The 23,656-nt window shown below is 46.5% G+C and overlaps 1 pseudogene; it reads left to right on the forward strand.

Moving 5' to 3' along the window:
* Window positions 1-9,818: 9,818 nt before the first annotated feature.
* On the forward strand, window positions 9,819-14,491 carry LOC120854124 (annotated as a pseudogene).
* The last annotated feature ends 9,165 nt before the right edge of the window (window positions 14,492-23,656 follow it).

Here is a 23,656-nt window from a genome sequence, read left to right on the forward strand (position 1 = left end):
TGGGTGTTTTGAGGAGGTGATTCCTCCAAACCCACTTGGAAAGTGACAGTCACGTGGTCATGTCTGACTCTTGGAATTCTCCAGGCAAGAATACCAGAGTGGGTAGCCTTTTCCTTCTCCAAGGGATCTTTCTAACCCAGGGATAGAACCTGGGTCTCCTGCATTGCACGCAGATTCTTTACCATCTGAGCCACCAGGGTAGTCCAATTGTTTGGGGGACAAATCACCCACCACCACTCCTCTAAGCCTGGCCCCTCTCTCTCACCTCCTTCTTCCTGACCTTGAACCTGGAAGAGTCAGGCTCGGGAGGGAGGGAGGTAGAGAAGATGTGAGAGAGTGGGCCTATCCTTCCTTCTGCACCACAGAATGGTTTGAGCTGGGGGAGGGAAGAAGTTGACACCACACTGAATCCTGATGCAGACAAAGCTGCACTTCTTAAAGATACTACTCCAGTTCTGAAGCTCAGTGTGAGAGAAAAGCTGTGGGTCCAGGAAAAGCGCGCTGACAGGGCAGAGCTGAAAATATAGCGTTGGGAGAAAAAATAGAGCTGTTTTTCTCTGTGCCCATTGAGTTCTGTGCATTCAGTAAATCAGATATTCTTATTTGCACTAAAAAAGTACCTCTATATGGTCAATGCTGAAGCAACTCTGTCCAAATGTTACCTGTGATTAGCAGGCTGCACGTTACCTGTTCAACCTCTGTGTTTCCTATTGTTTAGTCGCTCAGTCGTGTCCCACTCTTTTGCAATCCCATGGACTGTAGCCCGCCAGGCTCCTCTGTCCATAGGATTTCTCAGACAAGAATACTGGGGTGGGTTACCATTTCCTTCTCCAGGGAGTGTTCCGGACCCTGGGCTTGAACCTGCATCTCCTGCACTGGCAGGAAGATTCTTTACCACTGAGACACCAGGGAAGCCCTGGTGTGTCTGTGTTTCTTACAGATCCCTAATTTTGCTCTTTTATCACCCAGCTCTGAAGTCACATGGACCAGGAGAGCTGGTTGGTCTAAGCCAAGGAGGCAATATCATTCCCTAAGTATGTTCTGGAAATTAGTGGGGACTTTTATGTTGGGGAAGAGGGCCTTGCTGTAGGTATTGAATGAGAGGGGTCTAGGAATGCCAAATATCTTACAGTGTATGGGACAGTCCTTGAGAGAAGGGCCCCGTATTCCATGTGATATTTTGATGTCCCATGAGACATTACCGCACAATTGCACTCATCTCACGCCTGGAGAATCCCAGGGACGGAGGAGCCTGGAAGGCTGCAGTCCATGGGGTCACGAAGAGTCAGACATGACTGAGTGACTTCACTTTCACTTTTCACTTTCATGCATTGGAGAAGGAAATGGCAACCCACTCCAGTACTCTTGCCTGGAAAATCCCAGGGACAGGGAGCCTGGTGGGCTACTGTCTATGGGGTCACACAGAGTCAGACACGACTGAAGCGACTTAGCAGTAGCAGCAGCACACGCTAGTAAAGTAATGCTCAAAATTCTTCAAGCCAGGCTTCAGCAATACGTGAACCGTGAACTTCCAGATGTTCAAGCTAGTTTTAGAAAAGGCAGAGGAACCAGAGATCAAATTTCCAACATCTGCTGGATCATGGAAAAAGCAAGAGAGTTCCAGGAAAACATCTATTTCTGCTTTATTAACTATGCCAAAGCCTTTGACTGTGTGGATCACAATAAAGTGTGGAAAATTCTGAAAGAGATGGGAATACCAGACCACCTGACCTGCCTCTTGAGAAATCTATATGCAGGTCAGGAAGCAACAGTTAGAACTGGTCATGGAACAACAGACTGGTTCCAAATAGGAAAAGGAGTACATCAGGGCTGTATATTGTCACCCTGCTTGTTTAACTTATATGCAGAGTACATCATGAGAAACACTGGACTGGAAGAAGCACAAGCTGGAATCAAGATTGCCGGGAGAAATATCAATAACCTCAGATATGCAGATGACACCACCCTTATGGCAGAAAGTGAAGAGGAACTAAAAAGCTTCTGATGAAAGTGAAAGAGGAGAGTGAAAAAGTTGGCTTAAAGCTCAACATTCAGAAAACTAAGATCATGGCATCTGGTCCCATCACTTCATGGGAAATAGATGGGGAAACAGTAGAAACAGTGTCAGACTTTATTTTTTTGGGCTCCAAAATCTCTGCAGATGGTGACTGCAGCCATGAAATTAAAAGACGCTTACTCTTTGGAAGGAAAGTTATGACCAACCTCGATAGCATATTCAAAAGCAGAGACATTACTCTGCCAACAAAGGTCCATCTAGTCAAGGCTATGGTTTTTCCAGTGGTCATGTATGGATGTGAGAGTTGGACTGTGAAGAAAGCTGAGCACCAAAGAACTGATGCTTTTGAACTGTGGTGTTGGAGAAGACTCTTGAGAGTCCCTTGGACTGCAAGGAGGTCCAACCAGTCCATCCCAAAGGAGATCAGTCCTCGGTGTTCATTGGAAGGACTGATGCTGAAGCTGAAACTCCAGAACTTTGGCCACCTCATGCAAAGAGTTGACTCATTGGAAAAGACCCTGATGCTGGGAGGGATTGGGGGCAGGAGGAGAAGGGGACGATAGAGGATGAGATGGTTGGATGACATCACCTACTTGATGGACATGAGTTTGAGTAAACTCCAGGAGTTGGTGATGGACAGGGAGGCTTGGCGTGCTGTGATTTATGGGGCCACAAAGAGCTGGACATGACTGAGTGACTGAACTGAACTGAGACATTGATGGGAGAAGGCAATGGCACCCCACTCCAGTACTTTTGCCTGGAAAATCCCACAGATGGAGAATCCTGGTAGGCTGCAGTCCATGGGGTCGCTAAGAGTTGGATACAACTGAGTGACTTCACTTTCACTTTTCACTTTCCTGCATTGGAGAAGGAAATGACAACCCACTCCAGTGTTCTTGCCTGGAAAATCCCAGGGACGGGGGAGCCTAGTGGGCTGCTGTCTATGGGGTTGCAGAGAGTCGGACACGACTGAAGTGACTTAGCAGCAGCAGCAGAGACATTGATGCAGGTGAAAAACCCATTTCTAAGACTGAAACTTCATCCATTTGACATAAACTTACTCTAGATATCTCTTTGCATGTTTTTAAAATTAAATTTTGTTGGAGTATAGTTACTTTACAAAGTTATGTTAGTTTCTGCTGTATAGCAAAGTGAATCAGTGATACATATACATGTACCCCCTCTTTTTGGATTTCCTTCCCATTTAGGTCACCACAGAGCACTGAGTAAAATTCCCTGTGCTATACACTAGGTTCTCATTAGTTATCTATTTTATACATCGAAATGTATGTATGTCAATCCCAATCTCCCATTTCATCCCCCCTCCCTAGTTTGTGCATGTTTTTTTTAACATAACCTGACTTTCCTAGGAATGTAACTATTGTATAAATCAAGAAATGGCTGCATTGTATTTTGTTGAAAGGCTATCAAGAGTTGTTCACCATGTTAGAAAATCGTGCTGTAAATGGCAGTGGCCTTGTGCTAGTTGAGTCATCTCCTGCATCTGTCTGCAGCCTTGGCATTTCCACGTGTAGCTGCCAGCATCTCACTGCTTTATCACAACCTACTTGATAAAACTGCTGTGTGTGTCTTTGCTTAGTAAGAGACATATTAATTTGTTGTAAATTATTAATGTCTTCTTTACAAGTAACATTTTGAATCCCTTTAAGAATACATATTAAGGGGGAGTTCCCCGGTGGCCTAGTGGTTAAGTTTCTGGGCTTTCACTGCTGTCCTGGGTTCAGTCCTTGGTTGGGGACTTGAGATCCTACAAGTAGGGTGGTGCAGCAAAATATATCTATATATTACATATATAATATATACACACATATAGGTACATATAACAATTGTTATCTACAACTTTTGTTTCTGGATTGAAGAACATTTGTTATAAGAAGGATTGTTTTCACAAGGGCTAGTTGAGTCTGAGATGTTTTACTTATTTAGTTTTGGCCGTGCTGGGTCTTCACTGCTGCTTGGACTTTAGTTGCAGTGAGCGGGGGCTACTCTCCAGTTGCAGTGTGCAGGCTTCTCATTGCTGTGGCTCCTGTAGCTGCAGAGCACGGGCTCTAGGGGGCACAAGTTTCAGTAGTTGTGGCACACGGGCTCAGCAGCTTCAGCTCCTGGACTCTAGAACACAGGCTTAGCAGCTGTGGCACATGAGCTGAGTTGCTCCGAGGCCTGTGGGATCTTCCCAGGCCAGGGATCGAACCCGTGTCTCCTGCATCGGCAGGCGGATTCTTTTTCACTGAGCCATGAGGGAAGCCCAAGTCTAAGATGTCTGAGGTGGTCCCTTTTCCTTACTAGTAACATGGAACACTTTGTTAACATGGGCCCCCAGCACTTTGGCCAAAAGCTATACAAGTTGAAGAAAAGGCCTTCAATCAAAGAGTGGAGAGGGGTTGAGGAAGAATTCATCATGTAAAGAAGCTGATGGAGGACACTAACAAGCTGGTCAGCAGTACATTTGATGAAATGAAACTTCTTGGTCAACAGTACCTTTGATGAAATGAGACATCTTATGAATATCCTTTGATCAAAGTGATTTCCTGTTGTAGAGCCCACAAACCCTTGAATGCTCTGAATTTTGTGTGACCACTAGGACTGTGAGTGAAGGAGCTTAGATAGTTTCACATGAAGAATTTGTATCACATATATACAAAAGGTATTCAATATATCAAAAACCAAGCCAAACTAGTGGCTAGTTTGGGTGTAGACATGTGACATAATTTGGCCAGTGAGATATATGGGTACATCTGCTGAGGTACTTTAATGAAAGGAAGAGATAGCATCTTTTCTACCTTGGGGAATTGTTTTCTTTTATCATATGCCTGGCTCTTAAGAACGGGAAGTCTGAGAACTCACACTTAGGAGCAGAATAGGATAGAAAGGACCTGGTCTTTGGTAATATAGTTGTGCCATTCAGTAGCCAAGTCTAGGGCCACCTCTCATTTGCATTGAAACTCCCAGTAAATCTGCTGATATGATGTGAGACTATGACTAAGTCATTGCCATTTCTTTTGTTGATAATATTTACCTTCCCAGACAAAATAGAACAAACTAAACCAAAATCTCCTTCGAAGGAAAAAAGTAATAATACACATGACAGAAAAACCAAACATTACAAAATGTTTATAATGAAAAGTCAGTCCTTTTTTACCTGTCTCCCTGCTCCTTCCACCAGCCTGTTCACCACTTTCCCAGAGGCAATGAATGTCACCAGTTTTTTGTGCATTCTTCTAGAAATATTCTATGCAAATACAAATATATATGCTCATACACCCACTTTCTTCTCAAATGCATCATCATATGTTGTAAATTCTTCCCTTTTCCCTTTTCCCCCTGCTATGTGATTATAGAATTAGGACAGCAATTATCTTTGATATTTCCTTACTTGAAGGCTAATTAGAGAAGTCATCTTCTTGGCATAGTAAAGTGGAAAACTTTGTCAATAATTTTTTCCAGCCCATTTGACTTTTATTTTCTTATGCTGTCAGATTACTTTCAAAATTTCAGTGTGTAATGCTCTTTATAGAAATAAAGTTCAGGGGCTTCCCTGGTGGCTCAGTGGTAAAGAATCTGTCTGCCAATGCAGGTGATATGGGTTCAATCCCTGATTCAGGAAGATCCCACAAGCTGCTGGCCAACTAAGCCTGTGTACCACAACTACTGAGCCAGGGTTCTAGATCCCAGGAGCCAAAACCACTGAGCCCATGCCCCACATCTACTGAAGCCCACACACCCTAGAGCCTGTGTTCTGCAACAAGAGATGCCTCCGCAATGAGAAGCTCACACACTGCAACTAGAGAGGAGCCCCAGTTTGCCACAACTAGAGAAAAAGTGTGCATAGAAACAAAGAGCCAGCACAGCCAAAAAAAGAAAGAAAGAAAAGAAAGAAAGTTCAGAACTTTTAAGAAAATAAAGTTTCTTGGAAGAGGGGAAATTGCCAACACTCTTGCTGGGAGGGCAAGGCAACCTGGAACCAACATCGTCCTGTGTCTGCCTCCACCCTAATCTGAGGTATCCAGAGGGTTTGCGGAGGTGGGGCCAGGGCTGGTGGCAATGGTGCGAGCCCTGGGTATGGAGCTGCTTCACCCCTCAGAACCTCAGTTTCCTCCTCTATAGATCTCCATGGCCTCCTGCCTCCCTCCACTATTCTTCCATTTTTAATAAAGTCAAACAAAATGTGGGAGGGAAGGGATAAATCAGGAGCTTGGGGTGAACACACACGTGCACTACCATATAAAAGATGGATAACCAACAAGGACCTACTGCATAGCACAGGGAACTCTGCTCAGTATTCTGGGGTAACCTATATGCAAAAAGAATCTTAAAAAGGATGAATTATACGTGTGTGTGTAACTGAATCACTTTGGGTGCGCCTGAAACTAACACAACACTGTAAATCAACTGTACTCCAATAGGTCTTTGTTGCTGTGCCTGGCTTTCTCTAGTTGTGGCAAGCGGGGGCTACTCTGTTGGGGTGTGTGGGCTTCTCACCGTGGTGGTTTCTCTTGTGGAGTGTGGGTTATAGGTGCATGGGCTTCAGTAATCGTGACCTGTAGGCATTAGAGGGCAGGATCGGTAGTTGTGGCGCACAGGGTTAGTTGTGGAATCTTCCAGGACCAAAGATCAAACCCGTGTCTCCTGCATGGACAGGTAGATTCTTATCCCCTATACCACCAGGGAAATCCTGCCCATTTTAAAATCAGGTTGTTTGGGGGTGTTTTTGCTATTAAGTTTTATGTGTTGTTTATATAATTTTCATATTAGCCCCTTATCAGATACATGGTTGGCAAACATTTTATCCCAATCTGGTTGCTTTTTCTTTTTGTCAACCATTTCCTTTACTGTTAGAAATTTTTAACTTTGATGTGATCTCACTTGTATATATATATACATTTTTTTTGCCTGTGCTTTTGTTGCCAAATCCAAGAAATCACTGCCAAATCTAATCTAGAATTTTTCCCTGTGTTTTTCTTTTAAGAATTTTGCAGTTTTAGGTCTTACAGTTAGATGTTTAATCCATTTTGAATTAATTTTTCTATCAATATATGGCACAAGGTAAGGGTCTAACTTCATTCTTTTTCATGAGGATATTCAGTTTTCCCAACACTGTTTATTGAAGAGACTCTCCTTTCCCCATCGTGTGGTTTTGACACCCTTGTTGAAGATGATTTGTCCATGCAAGAGTTTATCTCTGGGCTCTTTATTTTGTTCCATTGGTCTACATGTCTCTCCTTATGACAGTACCATATCATTTTGATTACTGTTGCTTTGTAGTATAGGAAGCGTGAGGTCTCCAACTTTGTTCTTTTTCTGGATTGTTTTGACTTTTGGGTATCCCCTGAGATTCCATATGAATTTTAGGGTATTTTTTTCCCTGTTAAAAGTATCATTGGGATTTTTGGTATGGGCATTGTAACAATATTGAGTCTTCTAATCCAGGAGAGAGTGTTCAGCTTTTTAGTCTAATCTTTCATGTGTGGCTTGATGGGTGGTGTTGTGGGTCACTGGTCCTGCAGTGTGGGTGCCTGTGATGATGTGTTTTTGCTCAAAAGGAATCTTGGGGGGCAGTATGCGATGAGTCTGTATTCACAGAGCTGCCTGCAGCTCCCAGGTGGCCGAAGAAGGGGCAGAGGGGTGTGGGGACAGTAGGTGGAGTGGCAGGAAATAATCCTGATAGTGGATGCCTGCCTCCCTACAGCGTGGCTTAGCCTCCCTGCTTGAAGATATTCCTACATTCCAGGAGCTGGTGAAGAGCAAGGATGTGCTGCTATCTCTCTGGGTCACCTCCTCTTCCTACTGCCCAGTGGTGTCCCCAGCACAGAGCAGAGTGCCTGAGATGTGGTAGATGCCTGGTTACACAGATGGCCTGAGAGAGGGTAGCATAGCACCCGGTCAGCAAGTGATGGTCACACCTCTCCCTCACCCTCCTCTGGAGGCCAACCTCTGAGGGAGAAAAGGCCTTACTGGAGAGAGGCAGGGGCATGAAGTGCAGAGCCCCTGTGCTCATTTTTCTGCAGAACCCAGGGGCCTGGCCTGGGCTGGCCAAGGGCAGAGGAAATAGTCACTAAGTGGATATGAGACTAAAGCTTTTAATAGGACTGGACATCTGCTTGAGATGTCCTGGAGGGACAGAGTCTGACTGAAGACAAGGATGGAGAAAATAAAGCCTTTTTATGCTTTACCAGGGCTTCACTGGTGGATCAGATGGTAAAGAATCTGCCTGCAGATTCTTTGAACCGAGGGAGACCTCGGTTCAATCTCTGGATTAAGAAGATCCCCTGGAGAAGGGAATGGCCACCCACTCCAGTATTCTTGCCTGAAAATTCCATGGACAGAGGAACCTGTTAAGTTACAGTTCCCAGGGATGCAAAGAGCTGGACATGATTGAGCACATCTTCCGCTTTAACATAATTTTTGCATGTGTTTTATAATGTCTGCTACTGCTAAGTCACTTCAGTCATGTCCGACTCTGTAAGACCCCATAGGCGGCAGCCCACCAGGCTCCTCCATCCCTGGGATTCTCCAGGCAAGAACACTGGAGTGGGTTGCCATTTCCTTCTCCAATGCATGAAAGTGAAAAGTGAAAGTGAAGTCGCTCAGTCGTGTCCGACTCTTAGCGACCCCATGGACTGCAGCCTACCAGGCTCTCTAGTCCATATACAAAAAAGTAAGTAGTATGTTGAGGACTGTCCCTAATCATGTAAGCCTGGCTCTGCCTCCTGGAGAAAGGTAAGGAGTGCAGGGCCCCACTCTATGGGAGAGAAGCACTTTCAAGGGAGGTGCAGGTGAGCATCTGGGATGCTGCAGAGTAGAGCTTCCCACCTGAGCCCCAGGTGCTGGGAGGCTCTGGTGGCAGAAATGTTGGCTTCCTCTAACCTTGGAGGAGGGGCAAATCACCTCCAGGTGAAAACAGCTTGCCCTTTGATCTCTATGTGCCTTGAGATGTGAAAGGTGGTGCACTGTCCAGAGACTTGAGAGTCTAGATGTGTGCATGCGTTGGGTTTACTTACAAGTCCTGGGACCTTGATAGGAACCATTTCCACGTGTCAAGGGTGGAGGTGAGGAGACCCTCCATAGCACTGGGTGAGTGAGGCAGAGTCTTCACCACTCTGGAGGAGGGCGGTAGATATGGACTGATCTGGGGGCAGCAGAGGACAGCCAGGTAGAAGCCTCCCAAAGGGTCCTTGCCTAGGATGGAAAGTGAGCAGACAGCAGAAAAACTGGGCATGTTTTGGAAATTATATCAGAGAAAACAGAAATTATATCAGATAACCAGAGGATTAGATCATGAAGCTAAGAAGCTTCAAGTGGGCTTGAAGAAGGCTTGAGGGGAAGTGACAGGTGGATGGCTACTGAAGCACATAAAGTTTGTCCCCTGTGGGGAGGTTGGCAGTGGCTGAGATGTCATGCCTTGTATTGAGATTTGAGTTTTCCACCTTTATCAGTGTCCAAGAGAAATGCTGATGGCCCATTAGACCTGGACTGGGAAGACGAGCCATCACCCCCACCAACTCATCTTGTCTTCTTTTCACTGTATTCAAAGAGCTCTGGGTTCAGGAATAGAAAGGAACTTTGTCTTATTTTGACTTCTTGCTGAGAAGGTCCAGTATGGCTACCATTTTGAGCCATGAACTTTCTTGTGGCTTCACTGACTCTTTAGAAGAAGGTGTTCTGTTACTGGTGAGGAAACTGAGGCTGGAGAAGTCAACATCAGCTCCTTGATGGTGAACCCCAGTCTGCTGAATTCCAAAGCTCCTCCCTGTACTTCTCAGTTCATGAGCATTCCCAAAGCATGGTGCCCAAGCGATTGGAGGTAAGTGAGAAGATTATGGGAGAATGTTTTTTTTTTTTTCATTTATTAGTAATAGTTTTATGGTTTTCAATTTAGGGTAGGTATTTTTGAACAGGTGAAAGTACTTAATTAAAAGGGAGTTGAGGACTTCCCTGGTCATCCAGTGGTTAAGAATCTTCTCTGGTCTGGGAAGATTTCTCATGTTGTGGGGCAACTAAGCCTACGTGCTTCAGCTACTGAGCCCATGCTCTAGACCCCATGTGCCACAGCTACAAAAGCCCATGGGCCTAGAGCCTGTGCTCTGCAAGAAGAGAAGCCACTGCAATGAGAAGCCTGTGCACTGCAGCAAGAGAGGAGCCCTCACTTATCGCAACTAGAGAAAGCCTGTGCCTAGCAATGAATACCCAGTACAACCAAAACATTTTTACTTATTTTTCAATTAATTAATTTATTTTAATTGGAAGCCAATTACTTTACAATATTGTAGTTGTTTTTGCCATACTCTGACATCAATCAGCCATGGTTGTACATGTGTTCCCCATCCTGAAGGCCCCTCCCACCTCCCTCCCCATCCCATCCCTCAGGGTCATCCCAGTGCACCAGCCCTGAGCACCCTGTCTCATGCACTGAACCTGCACTGGTGATCTGTTTCACATATGATAATATACATGTGTCAATGCTATTCTCTCAAATCATCCCACCCTCGCCTTCTCCCACAGAGTCCAAAAGACTGTTCTATACATCTGTGTCTCTTTTGCTGTCTCACATATAAGGTCATTGTTACCATCTTTCTAAATTCTACATATATGCATTAGTATACTGTATTGGTGTTTTTCTTTCTGACTTACTTCACTGTGTATAATAGGCTCCAGTTTCATCCACCTCATTAGAACTGATTCAAATGCATTCTTTTTAACGACTTAGTAATATTCCATTGTGTGTATGTACCACAGCTTTCTTACGCATTCGTCTGCCAGTGGACATCTAGGTTGCTTCCATGTTCTGGCTATTATAAACAGTGCTGCGATGAACATTGGGGTACATGTGTCTCTTTCAATACTGGTTTCCTCGGTGTGTATGCCCAGCAGTAGGATTGCTGGGTCATATGGCAGTTCTATTTCCGTTTTTTTAAGGAATCTCCACACTGTTCTCCATAGTGGCTGTACTAGTTTGTATTCCCACCAAAAATGTAAGAGGGTCCCCTTTTCTTCACACCATCTCCAGCATTTATTGTTTGTAGACTTTTTGATAGCAGCCATTCTGACTGGTGTGAGATGGTACCTCATTGTGGTTAACCAAAACATTTTTAAAAGGGAGTTGATATAAACATTAAGTGAACATTAGTACAAGTGCTATAAGGACATGCAAATATCAGGATACTTCTAGAAGAATCTTGCCCTGTTCTCCTATCACCATTCCTGTCCAGGACAATTGGCCTGGGGTTAGCCTGCCCCCATCATTTCAGGATTTATCCTCCAGTCACTGGATTTCCTTGTTCCTCTCTCAGCGAAGGGAGCTGTCATCATCTGGGAGTTGGGAGGGAGGTGGTTCATTCATGGAGGGCATCTCCTAGCTATCCAGATCTGTTCTCTGACAGCCCAGCTAGGTCAGATGTTCACTTCCCCCATGACAAGGATGACCTCAGAGATGGGACTTCCCTTGCCCCTCATCCCCATCCTTGGTCTGGGCTCTGAAAACACTGCAGAGAGATGATCCTGGGCTTGGGGAGACGGTTACAGTTCCTGGACCAGACCTCACAGGGCTGAGGGTATGCAAAGATGCCTTATCACAGCAGGAAAGGAAACTGGTGGAGCAAGGACCATACCTATCTAAGATCATCACTCTAAAAACAACTTCTTTCATTTTCCCCATCTTATCTGCTCTTGCTCACATGCACGTCTTTAGAGAGTTTTAATTCATTACATACCATTTTGTATTCTGTTTACCCCCCAGCCTCAAGCCGACCATGTGTGTGTGTACTAAGTCACTTCGGTTGTGTCTGACTCTTCGCAACCCCATGGACTGTAGCCTGCCAGGCTCCTTTGTCCATGGGATTCTCCAGGCAGGAATACTGGAGTGGGTTGCTCTGCCCTCCTCAGGGGATCTTCCCAACTCTGGGATTGAGTCTGTGTCTATCATCGTCTCCTGCATTGGCAAGCAGGTTCTTTACCACTAGTGCCACCTGGGAAGCCCCAGAGCAGACCTCACCCCAGCCCGTCACCAGGCTGCTCTGTCATTTTTGTGATGACCATTGTGATCTTGTACAGGGCTCCCTCCAGTGGGTCTTCAATCATGGACTAAATCTCCCTGGATAACAACACTAAGATGGCTCCAATGTTTCATAATTATATAAAAGATTGCAAGGAACTGCTTTAACAAATGTCACTTTTAAAATATTTTCAACCATTTTTTAGGATAATTATTTGCGGCCCCTCTTATTACTTCATTCTCAGCCCCTCTTGATTTTCCTTGCCTCTTTTCTGGAAATTTCCACCCCTGTCCCCCTCCCCAACAGCCCTCTCTCTTTTTCCTGCCTGTCCTGTCTCCTGCTCCCCTATCCACATGGCTCGATGAAAAACAAAACAAAACTGGATATGGAGTCAGAAGAGATGAATTCAAGGTAGGATTTGTCACTTTCCAATTGTGTAACCCCCAGGCAAGTCACTTGATCTTCCTAGCTCTTGTTTTATTTCTATCTTTAAGCATAAGAAAAACAGAGGCTGAGCACAGAGAAATTCTAGGACAGTGAAAATATTCTGTCTTTACTCTGATGGTGGATAATAGGCATTATCTGTTTGTCCAAACTCATAAGATGTACAATACCAAGACTGCATCTTCATGTAAACCATGGACTTTGGGTGATAATGATGTGTCAGTGTAGGTTCATCATTGGTAAGAAGCACACAACTCTGGTGGAGGATGTTGCTAATGGGGGAAGCTGTGTACATGTGGGGCAGGGGCACACGAGAAACCTCTGTACCTGAATTTTACTGGGAACCTAAAACTGCTCTAAAAATTAAAGTCTTTAAAAATATGTAAGAAAGGGGCTTCCCTGGTGGCTCAGTAGTAAAGAATCCACCTGCCAGTGCTGGAACATGGGTTTGACCCCTGTCACAGGAAGATCCCACATGCTACAGAGCAACAAAGCCCCTGCTCCACAACTATTGGGCCTGCATTCTAGAGCCTGTGCTCTGCAACAAGAGAAGCCACCACAGTGAGAAGCCTGTGCACTGCAACTAGCGAAAAGCCTGCACAGCTTCCAAGATCTAGAGCAGATAAAATGAGCAAGGAGATCAAACTAGTCAAGCCTAAAGGAAATCAACCCTGAATATTTACTGGAAGGACTGATCTTGAAGCTGAAGCGCCAGCACTCTGGACATCTGATTCAAATAACTGACTCATTAGAAAAGACCCTGATGCTAGGAAAGATTGAAGGCAGTAGGAGAAGAGATGACAGAGGACAAGATGATTGGATGGCATCACCGATTCAATGGACATGCGTTTGAGCAAGCTCCAGGAGATGGTGAAGGACATGGAAGCGTGGTGTGCTGTAGTCCATGGGGTTGCAAAGAATCAGATATGACTGAGCACCTAAACAACAGCAAAATAAATAAAATTATTAAAAAATATGTACAATGGTCCTCTGATCCCAGTCAGTGGATCTCAGCAGTCGTGGCCAACCACATCGTGCTCTACACTGGCACAAAGATGCCCATCTTGGGGCTGGGCACCTGGAAGTCCCTTCCAGGCAAAGTGATGGAGGCTGTGAAGGTGGCGGTTGATCTTGGGTACCATCACATTGACTGTGCCCACATGTACCAGAACAATAACAAGGTGAGGTTGGCTCTCCAGGTGAAGCTCCAGGAGAAGGTCATGAAGTGTGAGGACTTTTTCATCATCAGCAAGCTGTGGTGTATATTTCACAACAAGGACCTGCTGAACGGTGCCTGCCAGAAGCTGAAGCTGGACTACCTGGACCTCTACCTCATCCACTGGCCCACGGGCTTCAAGCCTGGGAGAGACTCCTCCCATTTGATGAGGACTGCAACGTGATTCCCAGTGAGAAAGATTCTGTGGATACCTGGACAGCCATGGAAGAGCTGGTGGACAAAGGGCTGGTGAAAGCTATTGGAGTCTCCAACTTTAACCATCTCCAAGTGGAGAAGATCTTAAACAAACTTGGCTTAAAATACAAGCTGGTGGTTAACCAGATCAAGTGGCACCCATACCTCACTCAGGAGAAGTTACTCCAGTATTGCAACTCCAAAGGCATTGTGGTGACTGCCTACAGTCCCCTCGGCTCTCCCGACAGGCCCTTGGGCCAAGCCTGAAGACCCTTCCATACTGGAGGATCCCAGGATCAAAGCCACTGCCGGGTGCTGATCTGATTCCCCATGCAGAGGAACTTGACCGTGATCCCCAAGTTGGTGACACTTGAATGCATTGCTGAGAACTTCCAGATCTTTGACTTGGAACTGAGCAAGGAGGATATGACCACCATGCTCAGCTACAACGGGGACTGGAGGGCCTGGGCCTTGGTAAGCTGTGCCTCCCACAGGGATTATCCCTTTCATGAGGAGTTTTGAAGGGGTTTTGAAGCTGTGGGCACCTGCCCTTGCCCAAGTGACCTGCTGTCTCCCACCTCACTCTTCTTGTGTGTAGGGTAATTGGGCCCGTGTCCCTCAGTGGTGGGTCAGTGACTTCCAAACAAACCAGCGAGGGTTCAGCCAGCTTGGTGTTGGGTCCAAAAAGCAGAATCAGTAGACTGGAAGTCTCTATAGTTTTCTTTTGCCCTTCTTGTCCAGTTGGGGAACACGCAACCCAAATACTAATTTAGAAAAGAGTATTTGGGTTGTGTGTGCTGTGAAAGTGTTGCACTCAATATGCTAGCAAATTTGGAAAACTCAACAGTGGCCACAGGACTGGAAAAGGTCAGTTTTCATTCCAATCCCAAAGAAAGCCAATGCCAAAAAATGCTCAAACTACCGCACAATTGCACTCATCTCACATGCTAGTAAAGTAATGCTCAAAATTCTCCAAGCCAGGCTTCAGCAATTCATGAACTGTGAATTTCCAGATGTTCAAGCTGGTTTTAGAAAAGGCAGAGGAACCAGAGATCAAATTGCCAACATCTGCTGGATCATCGAAAAAGCAAGAGAGTTCCAGAAAAACATCTATTTCTGCTTTATTAACTATGCCAAAGCCTTTGACTGTGTGGATCACAATAAACTGTGGAAAATTCTGAAAGAGATGGGAATACCAGACCACCTGACCTGCCTTTTGGGAAATCTGTATGCAGGTCAAGAAGCTACAGTTAGAACTGGACAGGAACAATAGACTGGTTCCAAATAGGAAAAGGAGTACGTCAAGGCTGTATATTGTCACCCTGCTTATTTAACTTCTATGCAGAGTACATCATGAGAAATTCTGGGGTGGATGAAGCACAAGTTGGAATCAAGATTGCCAGGAGAAATATCAATAACCTCAGATATGCAGATGACACCACCCTTATGGCAGAAGGCAAAAAAGAACTAAAGAGCCTCTTGATGAAAGTGAAAGTGGAGAGTGAAAAAGTTGGCTTAAAGCTCAACATTCAGAAAACTAAGATCATAGCATTCGGTCCTATCACTTCATGGCAAATAGATGGAGAAACAGTGGAAATAGTGTCAGACTTTATTTTTGGGGGGCTCCAAAATTACTGCAGATGGTGATTGCAGCCATGAAATTAAAAGACTTTTACTCCTTGGAAGGAAAGTTATGACCAACCTAGACAGGACATTAAAAAGCAGACATTACTTTGCCAACAAAGGTCCGTCTCGTCAAGGCTATGGTTTTTCCAGTAATCATGTATGGATGTGAGAGTTGGACTGTAAAGAAAGCTGAGTGCTGAAGAATTGATGCTTTTGAACTGTGGTGTTGGAGAAGATTCTTGAGAGTCCCTTGAACTGCAAAGATATCCAACCAGTCAATCCTAAAGGAGGTTAGTCCTGAGTATTCATTGGAAGGACTAATGTTGATGTTGAAGCTGAAACTTCCGTTTTTGGCCACCTGATGTGAAGAGATGACTCATTTGAAAAGACCCTGATGCTGGGAAAGATTGAAGGCAGGAGGAGAAGGGGATGACAGAGGATAAGATGGTTGGATGGCATCACCGACTCAATGGACATGAGTTTGAGTGAACTCCGGGAGTTGGTAATGGACAGGGAGGCCTGGTGTGCTGTGGTCCATGGGGTCACAAAGAGTTGGACATGACTGAGTGACTGAACTGAACTGAAATTGAATTTACAAAATCAGAATAGTGCCTCTAATAGCTGGGCCTTGATTGCTTGGAACTGTAATCCTTTCAGCTAGACTTTTCTTTGCCTCAAACAAAAAATGCATTTATGAAAAAAAATATTTAAGAAAAATAATACCATCCCCAAATATCTCCACAGCATTATTTCTATAAGTCAAAAAGTTTACTTTTAGAAATAAGCCAAAAACCCATTAATAGAAGACTACATAAATGAAGTGGTAAACATAAATAAAAAGTATATAAATTGTTTCATATGCTGGCAGCTGTGCATTCACTGAAAACAGTAAGATGGAGCTGTTTGTACACAGTATGGTGCAGGTGATTGTGAATTAGGGCTTTCCAGACGGCACTAGTGGCAAAGACTTCACCTGCCAATGCAGGCGATGCAAGAGATGAGGATTCGATCCTTGGGTTGGGAAGATCCCCTAGAGGAGGAAATGGCCACCCACTCCAGTATTTGTGTCCAGAAAATTCCATGGGCAGAGAAGCCTGGCAGTCTGCAGTCCACGGGGCCGCAAAGAGTCAGACACAACTCACGACGGAGGACAAGCACAATGGTGACTAACCTGTAAGTTGCCAAACCACATGCACGGCAACGTCTCCCTTTTAGTAATTATTGCTCCAAATATTAATGCACTGAGAAACAATACACAATAACAGGATAAATTATTAATGATATAATCCCCCGGGGATTGAGAGACGGGGGAGAAATGTTTAGGGGTACTTTTTACTTCATCCTCTTATTGAAATGTTTTTTAAACAAACACATATTGATTTTGTAATATACATAATATGTGGAAGGAAAAAACCTATTTGTCCTTTTCCCAGAGTGCTGACTGTCCACTGGCACCCTCTATGGGAAAGCCCTCAATACCACACAATCACGTGTGTGGTTATCAGCTCTACTACGGTCATGGCTGCTTTCTCTTCTCCCACTTCTGTTTCCCTTTCCAGCCTTTCTCTTCTTGTAGATGGTATGGGACAGAGATGACAGGGTGGAAGAGACAGATGAATCTTAGATTCAGTACAGTTCTCTGTTTCCCTTGCCCCTGCTGCAAGTTCTGCCCAGAGAAGGACACAGTTGGATAAATGCGTAGACTGGTTCCCTGGGGCTGCCCTCTCCACCCCTTGCCATATCCTGGGGCCACCTCTGCAGGTCCCTGGATGCTACCTGGTTGCCCTGGCTCCCAGCCTGCAGCGCCTGCACCCATAGCCCTCTGCTGGCTGGGATGCCCATGCCCAGAGCCCCTGGCTCCCTACAGTTGCCATAAAAACCCCACCTCCCCAGAGCAGGGCAGGAACAGCGCTGGATCGAAGCCCTCAGGATCTGTTATGTGGCGTTAGCTCAGAGCTGAGAGATTGAGTCATACGGGCAAGCTAATTATATTTTTCTTTTTTTTTCTGGGCATTTGTGAGTCTGTAGGAGCTTAATTTATGTATTAATTACACCTCAGAGCCAAATGAGGGGCTGGAGTGCCTCAGACAGCCTTTGCATTTTATCAGGAAATACTGCATACACATTTGGCTTCATAGGGAAACAGCTACTAAAGCACCCTTTGGGGGGCTTAGGGAGAGCAGAACTCTCTGGGCAATGTAGGTGGGGGACTCAGTGGAGCAGTTTTAGGCCAGTCTTCTATTCCAGTCTGTGGCCGACTTTGAACCATGTGATTAATCTTGCTCACCTTCTCTGCTGCCCTTCCTCCACTGCAGGGAGACAATCCCCTCGCTGCACCTCCACAGCCCTGGCTCCTGCGGCTGCTGCGTGGGTTCCTCCTGATCGGTGTGGGGTTGTTGTGTTGTGCTAAGCTGCTATCTCCCTGTTGTGGTCCAGCAGGGAGGCCATCACCTATTGCTAGAGGCTGGGGCTTCTGTAAGGAAGTTACTCTCACAGGGTCCCCACCCGTGAGCCATATATGTGAAGTTGGGCTTGATTAGGCAGAATGAGAGAGGGGCTGGCTTTCTTATCTTGAATCTGGACTTGAGGAGAGTCTGATAGGTGTGGTAGCTCAGCCATTGCCCAGGAGGCAGGGCCATGGCAATGGCCAAGAAGTTGGCAGGAAAGATATGGAAGTCAACCTAAGTGTCCATCAAGAGATGAATGGATAAAGAAAATGTGGAACACGTATACAATGGAATATTACTCAGCCGTAAAAAAGAACGAAATATTGACATTTGCAGCAACATGGATGGATTTGAAGGGCATTATGCTAAGTGAAATGTCAGACAGATAAAGACAAAAACTATATGATATCACTTACATGTAGAAAGTGAAGTGAAGTCACTCAGTCGTGTCCAACTCTTTGCGACCCCATGGACTCTAGTCTACCAGGCTCCTCTGTCCGTGGGATATTCCAGGCAATAGTACTGGAGTGGATTGCCATTTCCTTCTCCAGAGGATCTTCCCGACCCAGGGATCGAACCAAGGTCTCCCACATTCTAGACAGACGCTTTACTGTCTGAGCCACCAGGAAAGTCCAAGGGATGGGGAATTAAGAGATATAAGCTGTTTGGTGTAAGACAGGCTACAAGGATATAATGTACAACACTGGGGATATGGCTAATATTTTGTAGTAACTGTTAAAAAAAAAAGAAGTTAGCAGGAAGAAAGCCATGTTTCTGTAGCGGTCCATCAGGGCTCCGGGCTCCTTAACCTCCCTTTATTGTCTTCCAGTTCTTTCCCAGTTCTTGCTGGAAGCTCCTAGCATAACTGTCCTGTGTTATGGGGGCAGGGTTTAGGAGAAGGACCTGAGTGTACTCTTCCCCAGTTTTCACAGGGGAAGCAACACTAAGGCCTCATGGTGGGGGGTTGCTGCATATCAAAGTGATCATCAAGGGAAATAATAGAAGTAAAATCTCTCCTAGCTCAGAGTTGCTGGCAGGGTCAACTTCGGAGATTGTATATCTGAAGAAAGCACTTTTTAAAAGAACTCAAAGAAGGCCCCAAGGCTCTCTAGTACCCACAGGCTGATGGGCAGGTGTGGGCCCTGAACACTGAGTTAAGGGGTCTAACTGGTGTGCCTTGCCACTGACCTGGTGGTGGGCCAGCCATCTGCACCCATCTTGTGCCCCTTCCTGTTGCTCTGGCTCTTTCATGAGTCAGCAGAGGGCAGGCCTACTCCATGCAGGACATGGATGCTTGTCACACTAAGAGGTGACCTTCAGTAAGTTTGGAGGAGTTTTGGTCTTTGTGAATGTCTTATAAAGAAGAAGGGGTAGTTTGGGGCACACCCACCCACCCCAATGTGAACCCTCTGAGGGCAGGAATTGTTGCTTGCTTTGTTCACTGTATTCCAAGAATGCAGAAAAGTATCAGGCACAGAGCAGGGGGTCATTAAAAGAGCAGCTAGGTGGTGCTGTTAGGAAAGTTGGCTACAGCTGCTCTCAAATCATCTTTTGGGCAATGGAGATGAATAGGACATTGATGAGTCTCAGGCTCTGGCACCTGCCCAAAATCACATATGTAATCAGAGGCCAGACCAGGCCTGGAATCATGGATAGGAGTGATTCTAATAATAGCCTAATATTCATTCTCTAATCTGTTGTCTTAGCTTGGGCTGCAATAACAAAATACCATTAACTGAGTGGTTATAAACAACAGAAGGTATTTTTTACATTTCTAGAGGCTGGACAGTCCAAGATCACGGAACTGGTGTATCCAGTGTTTGGTGAAAGCTCTCCTGGGTTGCGTATGGCTAACTTCTTGCATCCTCACATGGCAGAGTGGAGGCAGGAAGCAAGCTCTCCCATGACTCTTATAAGGGCACTAAGGCTCCGCCCTCATGGCCTTACCTCACCCCAACCACTTCCCCAAGTCCCCGCATCCGCACACCATCACACTGTGGGCTAGAGTTCTAACACATGAATTTTGGGTGGGAGGGGGGCACAAACATTCAGTTCAAAAGGACCCATCTGTTATTCAGACCCTGTGGTTACCATGTTCATTGTTGTAGCCTCTAGTCACGGCAAATACATGGGGAAACAATGGAAACAGTGACAGACTTTATTTCCTTGGGCTCCAAAATCACTGCAGATGGCAACTATAGCCATGAAATTGAAAGACACTTGCTCCTTGGAAGCAAAGCTATGACCAACCTAGACAGCATATTAAACAGCAGAGGCATTACTTTGCCAACAAAGGTCCATCTAGTCAAGGCTACGGTTTTTCCAGTAGTCATATATGGATGTGAGAGTTGGACCATAAAGAAGGCTGAGCTCAAAGAAATGATACTTTTGAACTGTGGTGTTGGAGAAGACTCTTGAGAGTCCCTTGGACTGCAAGGAGATCCAACCAGCCCATCCTAAAGATCAGTCCTGAGTGTTCATTGGAAGGACTGATCTTGAAGCTGAAGCTACAATACTTTGGCCACCTGATGCAAAGAACTGACTCACTGGAAGAGACCCTGATGCTTGGAAAGATTGAAGGCAGGAGAAGGGGATGACAGAGGACGAGATGCTTGTATGCTCAGTGGACGTGAGTTTGAGCAAGTTCTGGGGGTTGGTGATGGACAGGGAAGCCTGGTGTGCTGCAGCCCATGGGGTCGCAGAGTCAGACACAACTGGGTGACTGAACAATGACTAGTCAGCTAAGCTAATAAGAAATCTGCTTTGCCTGATGCATAGGTGATGATTAGACTTTTTGTGCCCCCAAGATGGCTTGATGCATGGAAATTCTTCTAGTGGGATTTCATCACCTCGGTGAAGTTTCTGGTTCTTGCGTTTATCAGGGGAAGGTGGGGGAAGACTGTGGTGAAGAAATGACCACTCACAGAGAAGCTGACAGGCTGAGAGCTGGTGTGGGGTTCAGCTTTGTGGAATGGCCTCTACAAGCTCACCCTGGGGAGGGGCTCAGAGACTTGTGGGTTTCACTCCTGTTTACTCCACCTAGTGTGCCTGCTATCCACTGCCATACAGCTAATCTGTGCAGGAAGTGTGGAGGTTGGGAGCCTCTGCAGGAAGCAAGCGAGAGCCCTCACAGCGGAGGGTGTGTGTTCTCTTAGTCCTCAGCCCTCCTCCCAAAGCCAGGCTGCGGCTCGTGCTGTAATCATCTCAGAATCAGGTGCCTGATCAGTGTCCACCTAGGGCAGAAGGTGCTGTCTGGGCTTCTCCACAAGGGTCTGGATGTAGTGCCTCTCCCCCAACGGCCCTCCGCTTGCAGGCACCTGCTTCCTCCATCTCCTTTCTTAAGCCTCAGGCCAGGATGCCAGCCTTCTCAAGACAGGATGGATGGAGCCCGCATGATCTTTCCAGGGAGAGCACTGCCGGAGAGGTGGCCAGCATGTTTGACAGATAGCGCTCTGGATCCAGGCTGTCTGAACGCATTTGTCTCATCCCCCCGAACCCAGCCAGCCTGGGAGACAAGTCTAACCTTTCCTGACAGAATCAGTTCAGGCTTGTCCTCTGAGCAGGGCCCAGGGTGGGCAGGGGGCTGGCTGCGGCCAGCTGGGCTCTCTGACCAGAGCTGCCAGGGGCCTGCTGGCCAGGGGAGGAACATGGGGATCCCTGATGGGCCCAGTGGACAGGTTCCAGCCCAGTTCATGGAGCAAGAGCCAGGAGAGGCAGAGGGGGTCCCTGCCTCTGTGGCTTCTCCCTCATCCCCAGGGCTAAAGTAGGGAGGGGGACTGGTAGAAGCTTGCTTTTTTTCTTCATCCTGCCCCTATTCCTATTTTGAGGCCTAACTCTTATGAAAGTCCAATTTTTTTTGGGGGGGGAGGGGGTAGTCAGACTAGCCTGGATTTGAATCTTGGGGTAAAGGATGGAGGAGAGGGGTGGTCTGGGCCCCTTTGAGAGCAAGTGTGGCGTTTCCACTGTGAGTCAGACCTGCCCACCCCAAAGAGGCCTGACCTTGGGCAGAAAACTATCCCTTCTGTGTTTGAATGACACCCTGTTTGTCCTGCTGCCAATGCCTGAAAGCCCACATTTGTGGCCCACACCCTGCTGTCTCCAGCCTCTTTAAGAAATTTCAAATTTATTTTATTTGTGAAAGCTTATCTTTTCTTGGAAGGGCAGAGGCAGGGACCCCAGACTGTGGATGTTCCTTGGGGGTGGGGTAGTGATTGGCAGTCCGGGGTGGAAGTAGGTATGTTAAAGGGAAACACGCAGTTCAGGAAAGGAAGGCAGCCGTGTAGCCAGCACCATCAGCCTGTCTGGCTTTTAGACTGTGGAAAGAGGGATATGGGGCCTTGGAAGGACTAACCTCTGGTTTTTTCCAGGTATCAGAGCGCAGGGGCAGGGGGCTGAGAGGCAAATAGAGTCCCAGCCAGAAAGAAGCCAGGGTCAGCGATTTCTCTGGCCCTCAACCCCACTTTGGCACAGGGGCCAAGTGACAGTCTAGGGAGCTGGGTGAGATCGCAGAGTTCCACTTCTGTCTATCAGAAGCAGAGAAGTTGAGAGCCTGAGGTGTTCTGGGGGCTCAAAGAAAGGCAGGTGGGAGCTAGGGACCCACAACACTCTCGGGGGATCAGAGAACAGAGGAGATTCAAATTCCCAACCCAGAAGTATTATAAATTTAAAAGGGTTCTATCCCTGGGTCAGGAGGATCCTCTGGAGAAGGGCATGACAACCCACTCCAGTATTCTTGCCTGGAGAATCCCATGCACAGAGGAGCCAGGCAGGCTACAGTCTATGGGGCTGCAACAGAGTCAGACAAGACTGAAGCAACTTAGCGTGCACACACACACACACACACTCACAACCACCCACAAAACAGCAAGCTGTGGATGAGCATGCATGAGCTCATGTAGTTCCCTTCCACTGCCAGGAAGCAGAGCCAGAGATAGAAACGAATAAACAGGGGTTCATTTTGGGCAGGTGAGGCCAGGAGACACCAGAAAGGGTGCGGAGAGACAGGCTGGGGGTGGGAGAAGCAAGCAACAGGCATCTTGGAGTTGCCCCCGGCAAAAGAGTGCTTACATACCACCTCCACCGACCACTGGATAGGCTGCTTCAGTGAGTCTAGTGGCAGAGTTCATCTTGCCTCCTGGGCAAAGAATCAGAGTGCAGATTTCTGGCCCCCAGTCAGCCTGTTCTGCACCTCGAGCTCAGAAATGCACATGTTGGTGGTTGAAAGGGTGGCTTGTGTGCGCTGAGATGGCGTGGACTCGGGGGGTCTGCTCCAGTGCTGTCAGTCCCAGTATCCAGATGATGAAACTGAGTCTCACAGGCTCTCTTCCAGCTGGTGATAGCTGTGCTGGCATCTGACTCTTTTCCAGGCCCCAGTCTTACTTGTCAAGTGGGGATCACAATACCTACGGTCACAGTCTTGATGACAAGACTCCCCATCTTCCAGGGGGCTTATGAGGGCAGATTGTGATGGTGATTACAAACTTGCTTCTGAATGTCGAAACCCTGGCAGAAGGCAGCAAATCGATGTGAAGGCTGGGTCAAATACCACTTGGGCTACTTAATTGCAATGTGATCTTGAGGAAATAATAGCTTAACTTCTGAGCTTTAGGTTCCCCAGCTGTAAGATGGGGCTGATAGTATATTTCAGGAGGAGTTGTTACAAGGATTACATGAGAAAACAGGTGACGTGACCAGTGTCCCC

Source organism: Oryx dammah, unplaced genomic scaffold, assembly GCF_014754425.2.
Source record: "Oryx dammah isolate SB20612 unplaced genomic scaffold, SCBI_Odam_1.1 HiC_scaffold_27, whole genome shotgun sequence".
Lineage (NCBI taxonomy): Eukaryota > Metazoa > Chordata > Mammalia > Artiodactyla > Bovidae > Oryx > Oryx dammah.